We start from the raw sequence: 8451 nt of genomic DNA on the forward strand, positions 1-8451 counted from the left end.
TTCACTATTCCCACTCTCACTCATCCACAATCTCATCTATACCCCTCTAACTCGTTCCCCAATACCTCCCCACCCTTCAACTAACCATCCCATTCGGGCTCATTGGACCTTTTCCAATTCTTGCAACGATTCATTCATGCTTTCAATCACTGTTCATCACTGCTACGCTCTCTACTTTACACTTTCGGGCCACTCCAACCGCTCACTAACCCCTACACGCTCAGTCAACTCAGTTATATCAAACCCGCATATGCTACATTCTATTCATACCATCCTATTCCCATCCGTGATACACGCTTTATCACTCATTTTCACTTTGGCACTCACACACCTATCAATACAACTTACGACTCATTCCGCTCACTTACGAGTGCCCCTTTCTACGCTTCTCCTACCTATACCTATCAAAACAAATTGCTCATCCTCATGCAACAACCCCTCACGCATGCATCACAGCAAATGTGTGGAGGATCCACCCATTTGAACCCCTTCACACTCTGTTTCCGTGAATTACGCTGTCACAGTCACCTCTCTGGCGCCTACATACACTTGATACATGCCCTTCCATTTTATATTGTCACCATTGCTTTCTCGGTTCTGAACACATTCTCCTGAGAATGCCCATTCTTACCAAGCTGCTTAAATTTGCATTCCTTGTACCCCTACAGCCATAGAAGATTATGACCCACCTGTCCATGACCTGTAGCATTTAACCCCTTTGACACTCACCAAATGTCCTGGATTGCCCACACCCGGAAACACGCCTCCTAGCCCCACCTGACTCATTCTTTATGTCCTTCCTTTACACATCTAAAACATGTTCGACTTCCACTTCATTTGACCTGTCCCTTTCACACTACTATCCCTAAACCGGCTTACCAACCCGTTGTTCTCTCTTTACAAAACCCACCATTCATCCTCACTGGCACCTCCACATTACTTGCTCTTACACTCCTATCTATTACACTATTGGCCATTCTCATTGGGCCCTCAACACTGCATCCCTAAAGCTTCCAAAAACCTGGTACTCTAGTCGTCATCTTGGCCCAGCCCCTTTTTTATACTTCTCAGGTCGTCATTTTCAAGCCTATGAGACTACAATTTCCATGGATTTTCCCTTCAACCTTCATTAAACCATCTTTCTTCTCCTTCCGGACATAGAGTTCACAAATTTGCTCTAACTCCATCTTTCCCTAACAACTTTACTGAAATATTGCATGATCTATCCCAATCCCCAAACTTTGCCTTTGCCAACGCTTTCCAGCCTACAAATATTACAGTGACAAGTGTCCATCTTTTGTTGCTTTATCAAATTCATTCTGGCCTCTTATACTTAACACTCGCTAATTTGTTCTTCTGATTTGCTGCTAGTCTAGCTTTCAATTGTAGATTTGATCCCCACACTCATTTGTCCTTAGTGATATCAAGCAAAACTAAACAAATATTCTCATGTTTGCCTTCTCTTTACATCTTTATTTACACTGACATAACCTTTGCATGGATTTCATGCTAAGAAATCATGCACATTACATCACTATAATACCTTTCACACCGAATCCTGAATCATAGCCTTTGTTACTTCTTTTCTCACTTTCACTTCAAGCTCACCTTCGCTTACTTTCACTCTGTCCTTCATACCCTCTTTGAATACAAAGAGTCTACAGATTTACAATATGTTGTCATTACACTCTTTCTTTCCCCTGATCCACGATTATCCAACATTCATCCACCAAACCATGCCTCACAACTCACCTTCTTTCCTGCCTTTCCCACATCATCAACTTCATCCTTCTCCCTGATTTATCCTTACTGTCCCTCCGTCTTCCCTTTGCTTTCTTTCACAGTCCCTTTCCCACTCCTGCCTTGATCCCTTCGTTTACTTCCTATTTCCACATCACTTCATCACTCACGCTTCCATTCACTTCCTTCCTCTTCTTCTCTCTGCTCCTGAATGCGCAAGTCAGGACCTTTCACAACAGCACTTCAAAGACACGTCCTACCCGGCACGAAAGCTTTATATAAATCCAACTTTTCATTTGTGGGTCCAACATTTTTCTTCTTTTTCCTTTCCATTCTCAGAGGCTGACTAATTTCCATCTCCCTTTCCATTCATCTTCGCACTACTTAGCATTCCCCCATCTCTCCAAACTGACTCTCAATTTTCTATATTATCAACCACGTGGTTTGTCCAAACTGAAGCCTTCCATCCTATGCGTATTGTAATGTCATCAGCTTTCACAGAAATTGGAGTCTATTTTTGCCCCACGCTTTCAAATAATGTGGCGGGAATTAAAACCACAAAAACAGTGCATAACAACACTCACCCTGGTCCTCGGTTGGAAGATGGAGTAAGGTGTCCACGGTCGCCAACACAGCACACAAAAAAACCACACAAACCAAACCAAAACAGAAAAACACACGACTCACGAACATACAGCAACAAGAACAGCACACTTAACAAGGAAAACAACAACTTGAATCAGCACACAAACAAACTGTTTAAGACCAAAAACGACTGACCAGCACTAGCTCTGACTAAAACTCACTCTAAAACTGAAAATCTCACATATTTCCACAGACAGACAGCGCAGAAACAAACTAACGACCTCATCCTCTTCCAACAACTGAAGCACTTACTAACGACACCATTACACACTCTCTCTCTCTCTCACAAAACGTTGGGAAACGCTAAATAAACAAATTTATTCATCCTATAATTCTCCCCTTAGCATTTCCCAACCAATACCTTTCACTGCATTCAAATCGCCCATGCAACACCCACGGATGCTAACTAGCAGGTCCTCTTAGATCGCGTTTGCGGGCACGCAATCATCTTCTCTTCAGAATCATTCTCTTCTAGCAACGTTCAAATCCACATCTTCTCCTCCATTCTCTCTCAGATTCACGCTATTCTTCACTATTCTAATCTCAATTTTACCATCCACAATCATCTATACCTCTAACTCGTTCCCCGAATACCTCCCAATTCTTCAACTAACCCATCCTATTTGCTCATTGGCCTTTTCCAATTCTTTGCAATGATTCATTCATGCTTTCAATCACTGTATATTACTGCTACGTGTCTCATTACTCTTCCACATTTGCTCACTCCAACTGTTCACTAACCCTGACATGTTCCAATTCAACTCAGTTATATTAAAACCACGCATATGCTATATTGTTCTATTCATTACTCATCCATTCATCTGTATACACGCTTTATCACTCATTTTCACTTTTGACACTCACACTATCACACAAATCTCTCTACGACCATTCCGTTCATACATTTCTTCCCTTTCTTACGTTTCCTACCATACTCTATCAAAACAAATTGCTTCATGATCGTCAGTCTTTCAACAACCCCCTCACATACATGCATCACACGCACCGCTTGCATCCTGGAGGATCCACCCATTTGAACCTCCTCACACTCTCAGTTTCCCGAATCGTCACAGTCACCCTCTTTTCGATCTACATACTTGATACATGCCTTCCATTTCCACATTCGACACACTTTGCTCTCGTTCTGAACATTCTCGCATAATGCCATTCTTACCACAGTTGCCACACATTACATTCACTCGGTACCTACAACCATTAGCACATGACTCCACCTGTCCGCACCTGTAGCATTTAACCCCTATCTTTCGTACACTCCCTTACTGTCGTCCTGGTTGCCCACACCCGAAACACGCTCCCAAAGCCCACCTACACTCATTCTTTTTGTATGTCCTTCCTTCACATCTAAAACACTTCTGCCTGACTTCCCACTCATCGACCTTCCCTTTGTACACTACTATTATCCAACCTGTTGTTCCCTTACAAACCCACCATTCATCCTCACTGGCACCTATCCACACATTTGTTTTCTCTTACATTCTATCTATTACACTATCGGCCATTCTCATTGGGCCCCTCTAACACTGCATCCCTAAAGCTTCCAAACTCTGGTACTCTCTCATCTACCCCAGCCCTTACACTTACACTTCTGCTCTCTTTTATAACCCTGTCAAGCTCCATAATCTTCTACAATTTCCAAAATTTCTCCTCAAGTCAACCTTTCATATCTGTCCATCTTTTTCTTCTCCTTCCGCTTCAAGTTCACAAATTAACTCCATCTGGCACTGTCCCTAATAACCGTACTAACTCCCATTCATCTATCCCATCATCCCCAAACTTCTTCTGCCAACGTCTCCAGCCTACAAGCATACAGACAAGGTTTCCAGCTTTTCATTCTTGCCTCATCAAATTCGTTCTTCCTCTTATACTTAACACTAAACTTTCATACGCCCTGCTTGCTCCAACTAGTCTAGCTTTCACCTTGTCATACTCAACATCTCCTACACTCCCCTTGATAACCTTATACATACAAGCAAAACCAGTCAAATATTCTCTAATTCTCGTGCACTCTCTTACTCTCCCCCATACTTATCCTGACAAACCTTTCATACTCTCTAAAGAAATCATGCACATCCTAACTTCCATACTAATTATACCTTTCACATCAGTACCTCCTCACATACATACCTTTCACTTCTTTCACTTTTCCTCCCACTTCCTTACTTTCACTCTGTCCTTTCATACCTTCTTCCGAATACAAATAGTCCTTCACACTACATTCATCTTACTCATTACACTCTTCTTCCCCTCTTTTTATCCACTTTTATCCACTCACCTCCATCCACCTCACTATCACTACTGCCTTCACCCTCTCCCTTCTTCCTGCTTTCCTAAATTTCCTTACCCTTCTCTCTTACTAATTTCCTTTCCTTTCCTCCCTTTTCTTCCCTGATTTATCTCCTTTCCCTCTGTTCCTTCCTTTGCTTTTTCATTCCCTCTTTTTCATCCCTGCCTCTCATTCCTGTTTCTTGCTTCCTATTCCCCATATCACTTTCATCACTCACGCTTCCATTCACTTCTTCCTCCTTTCTTTCTCTCTTGCCTTCACACATTCCAGAGAACCTGCCTCAACAGCCCCTTTCTCCAAAAACATCTTGAACATGGGCCTTTCACCATTTTCTTCCACACCTTTGTCATTCCTCCAACTTTATCCCCCTCTCTTGACTCTCATCCCCCTTCATTTCTCTTTTGCATCTCCCTTAGCATTTCATCTTCCAACTGACTCCCTCAACTCTCATTCCACCAGCCTCTCCTCCTTCTTGCCACTCCTCAACCTCCCCAGTTCCTCCATTCCCTCCAGTCACACTACTAGCCACTAATCTTGCTCTCTATGGTATTTAGAAAGAGGAACTACTCAAATGACATGAAAATATAGCAACTATCCTCTTTTCTCAAATTAACCTCCCCCAGTTCTCTTGGCAGAAGAACACGGTCTTCCAACTCCAGCGTGCAGCGCAACATTAGCCACTAAGAATCTTTAAATATGATATGTACAGCTGCCTTACTGACAGCACACATAAACAGGACGACATGTTGGTTTTGTTCTTCCGCCGATTTCGGTCGGCGGTCGAGTCCTGGGAAACTGTAGGTGTCAGTAAAAGCCTAAAACCGTTAATTTCCGAGGAAAATGAAGGTGATATTCGTGCAAACACATCAAAATCACCTAGAAAACATATTTTCATGTCATTTTGGCCGGTTCCTCTAAAATTTATCTCAAATATTATGTGGCGGAATTAAACCACAAAAATAGTACACTCACCTGGTCACTCGGTTGCTGGAAGATGGAGAGGCGTCACGGTCGCCAACACAGCACACAAAAACCACACAAACCAAACCAAAACAGAAAAACACACGACTCACGAACATACAGCAACAAGAACAGCACACTAACAAAGAAAACAACAACTCTGAATCAGCACACAAACAAACTGTTTAAGACCCAAAAAACGACTGACCAGCACTGGCTCTGACTCAAGACTCACTCTAAAACCGAAAATCCTCATGTATTCCACAGACAGACAGCGCCGTAAACAAACTAACGACCTCATCCTCTTCCAACAACTGAAGCACTCACTAACGACAATTACACACTCTCTCTCTCTCTCACAAACGTTGGGAAATGCTAAATATTAACAAATTTATTCATCCCTGTATAATAATTTATCTGGTTGCGGAGTAAAGCCCTACCCCTTCCTTTGTATCCCCCCATATCTGTCTCTTGTGGCTGGGCTTTACTGTCCCTGTTGTGATTTCAACACTTTTTTGCCCGTGATTTCAGTCCTTTTTTTGCAATGGCAACGCCCTAGATCGAGAAAAATGTGGTAATATAGGAATGGAGATTATAATTCGCCCAACAAGTCACCAATCTTAACTGCAAATGCGAAAAATTGATTACGTTATTAGCCTACTTACAGTGGGTTTCCCTTGGACTAGCGTAGGCCTAGTCGCCACCCGAGTTAGGTGGAACAGGATGGCGTACCTGATTATCAAATACCTTCACATGTTCGGATATATATTTACATATTTTCTTATAGGCCTACTTTAATATACTACGATGCCTGCAGGGGCTCTTCATCATATTTGAGGTACTCATTGGTTTTCGACCAGTTCTTTCCGAGCGTGGAATGGGCTTTTCCATTTTCATACATAATGCAAAAACTCTCTTCTTCTAATCTATAATTAATACATATTTGCTGTTGTAGTATGTTAGAAAGAGTACGTGATCCCCTCCTCCCCTAGGGTCACCACTTGGATTTCTTGATCAAATTACATGGATGGACAAGTTTTACCTACACACAAAAATATGAAAAGAGTAAAACAGTGAGGATGCATTTTATGCTCTGTACACGTCATCGTCTTTTACCTTGGCAGCCTGAACTACCTTCTTGCCTTGACCAAACGTTTTATCATTAAATTGGCTCTTATTTGGTTAAAAGAGTACTTTTAAAGCTATATGAGTCGTAAGAGAAATTTAAAAAGATCATTGGATAAAAATAACTCATGCTAGACGTTAACAGGCCTAAGATTACCGGGCCATAGAAACTTGATACAAAAATAGGCCGTTTGGCTGCTCCAGGAAGACTGTTCTTTTACGACAAAATGCAGAAAATTCATTGCTTCAAAAAAACTGCCATTAACGCTTTTTAGAGAAATATATAAAAAAAAATTGTTAGGTCAGATAGCGAACGAATTCGCGTCTCTTTAACGTTCCGAGCAGTCCATACCTGAGCATCAGGAACTGAATTTTGGTGGCTAAATTGAATGGCCCACTGTAATTTTAAAATTTCATTATTTCAAAAAACAAACCCCGAACGGCACCCCTCCAGAATACAAGCTTCAGGGCTGTATCTTTTACCGTTATTGCTTGACAGATATGTTAGGTCCCTCACCCACAGACCACTGCCCTACCACATCCCCTGAAGGCCAAATTCGATATCTGGATCTCCGGAACGGTTGAACGGATTTCGATGAAATTTAGCATGATCAGAGACCTTAGTGGTAAACCTTTAAAGCCAGAGCTTCACCCCAGTCTGTCTAATATTTCCAGAGCGGCCCTATAAAGATTATAAGGCAAAGTCCTTTTTTTTTTTGGTTAAGAACTCTACTCCTGGTGACTGGACTTGATTAACCGCTAACTACCTTGGCGGTTGATTTAAGATTAACCCCTACATATACTTTTTATTTTTGTCATCTACTGTATATATGTCTGTTGTAGTTCAAAGCTTTCACTTCTCTGTTTTCCATTCTCCGTGCAAAATAACAAAACGCATGAAATTTTCTTGTCGAAAAATACGGTTGACGTTCCTCCTGTGCCTGTTTATGAAACTTTAACTGCAATATACTGTATAACTCCTAATAACATTCGTGATGGAACTGCATTCTCATATATGCTATCTTCGATTCCTCCCTTCCATTCACTGGTTTTGTCTGGAATAATGTTATCTAAAATAATTTTATGATAATACTTTTCTATTTCTTTGTCATTTCCCTGAGCCTTAAATTAAAAATGTAATTAGTTTCTACCATTTTCATTCTTTCCCTGGTACTTGCACAGCTATCTTTACCAATATCAGAGTTTTCCATCTAAGGCAATATTTATGTACTGCAACTTCCCATTCAGCACCCTTTTCCCCTCTATGATAAAAATATGCGTGTACTTTTAGTCAAACATACCTTCCTATATAACCCATTTCTAATCACATGCAACTTTAAAATGTGATTGCTAAATTTATAACACCGATTTCATAAAAAAAAAAGCCAGTGAAATAATGTAAAATTCTTCCTTATTAGGACTTTTATTACATCTTTCTTTCATCACTGAATATGTTAACCAGCTTTTTCCTCTTTTTGCATCTCAGATATATTCCTTGGTATTAATCTACTGTACTATAAACCACTGTTGCACTTTGGGCTTCAAAATATAATTATCCTATTTTAATATGTGCTTTGAACATTTCTGACATTCGTTTCGTTAACAAATAAACAGTTATAAAGATAGTTAATCCCATCCGTATGTCCTACAGAGATGTATCCTACCCTAACCATAGA

The sequence above is a fragment of the Macrobrachium rosenbergii genome, chromosome 3 (genome assembly GCF_040412425.1).
Source record: "Macrobrachium rosenbergii isolate ZJJX-2024 chromosome 3, ASM4041242v1, whole genome shotgun sequence".
In the NCBI taxonomy this organism is placed as follows: domain Eukaryota; kingdom Metazoa; phylum Arthropoda; class Malacostraca; order Decapoda; family Palaemonidae; genus Macrobrachium; species Macrobrachium rosenbergii.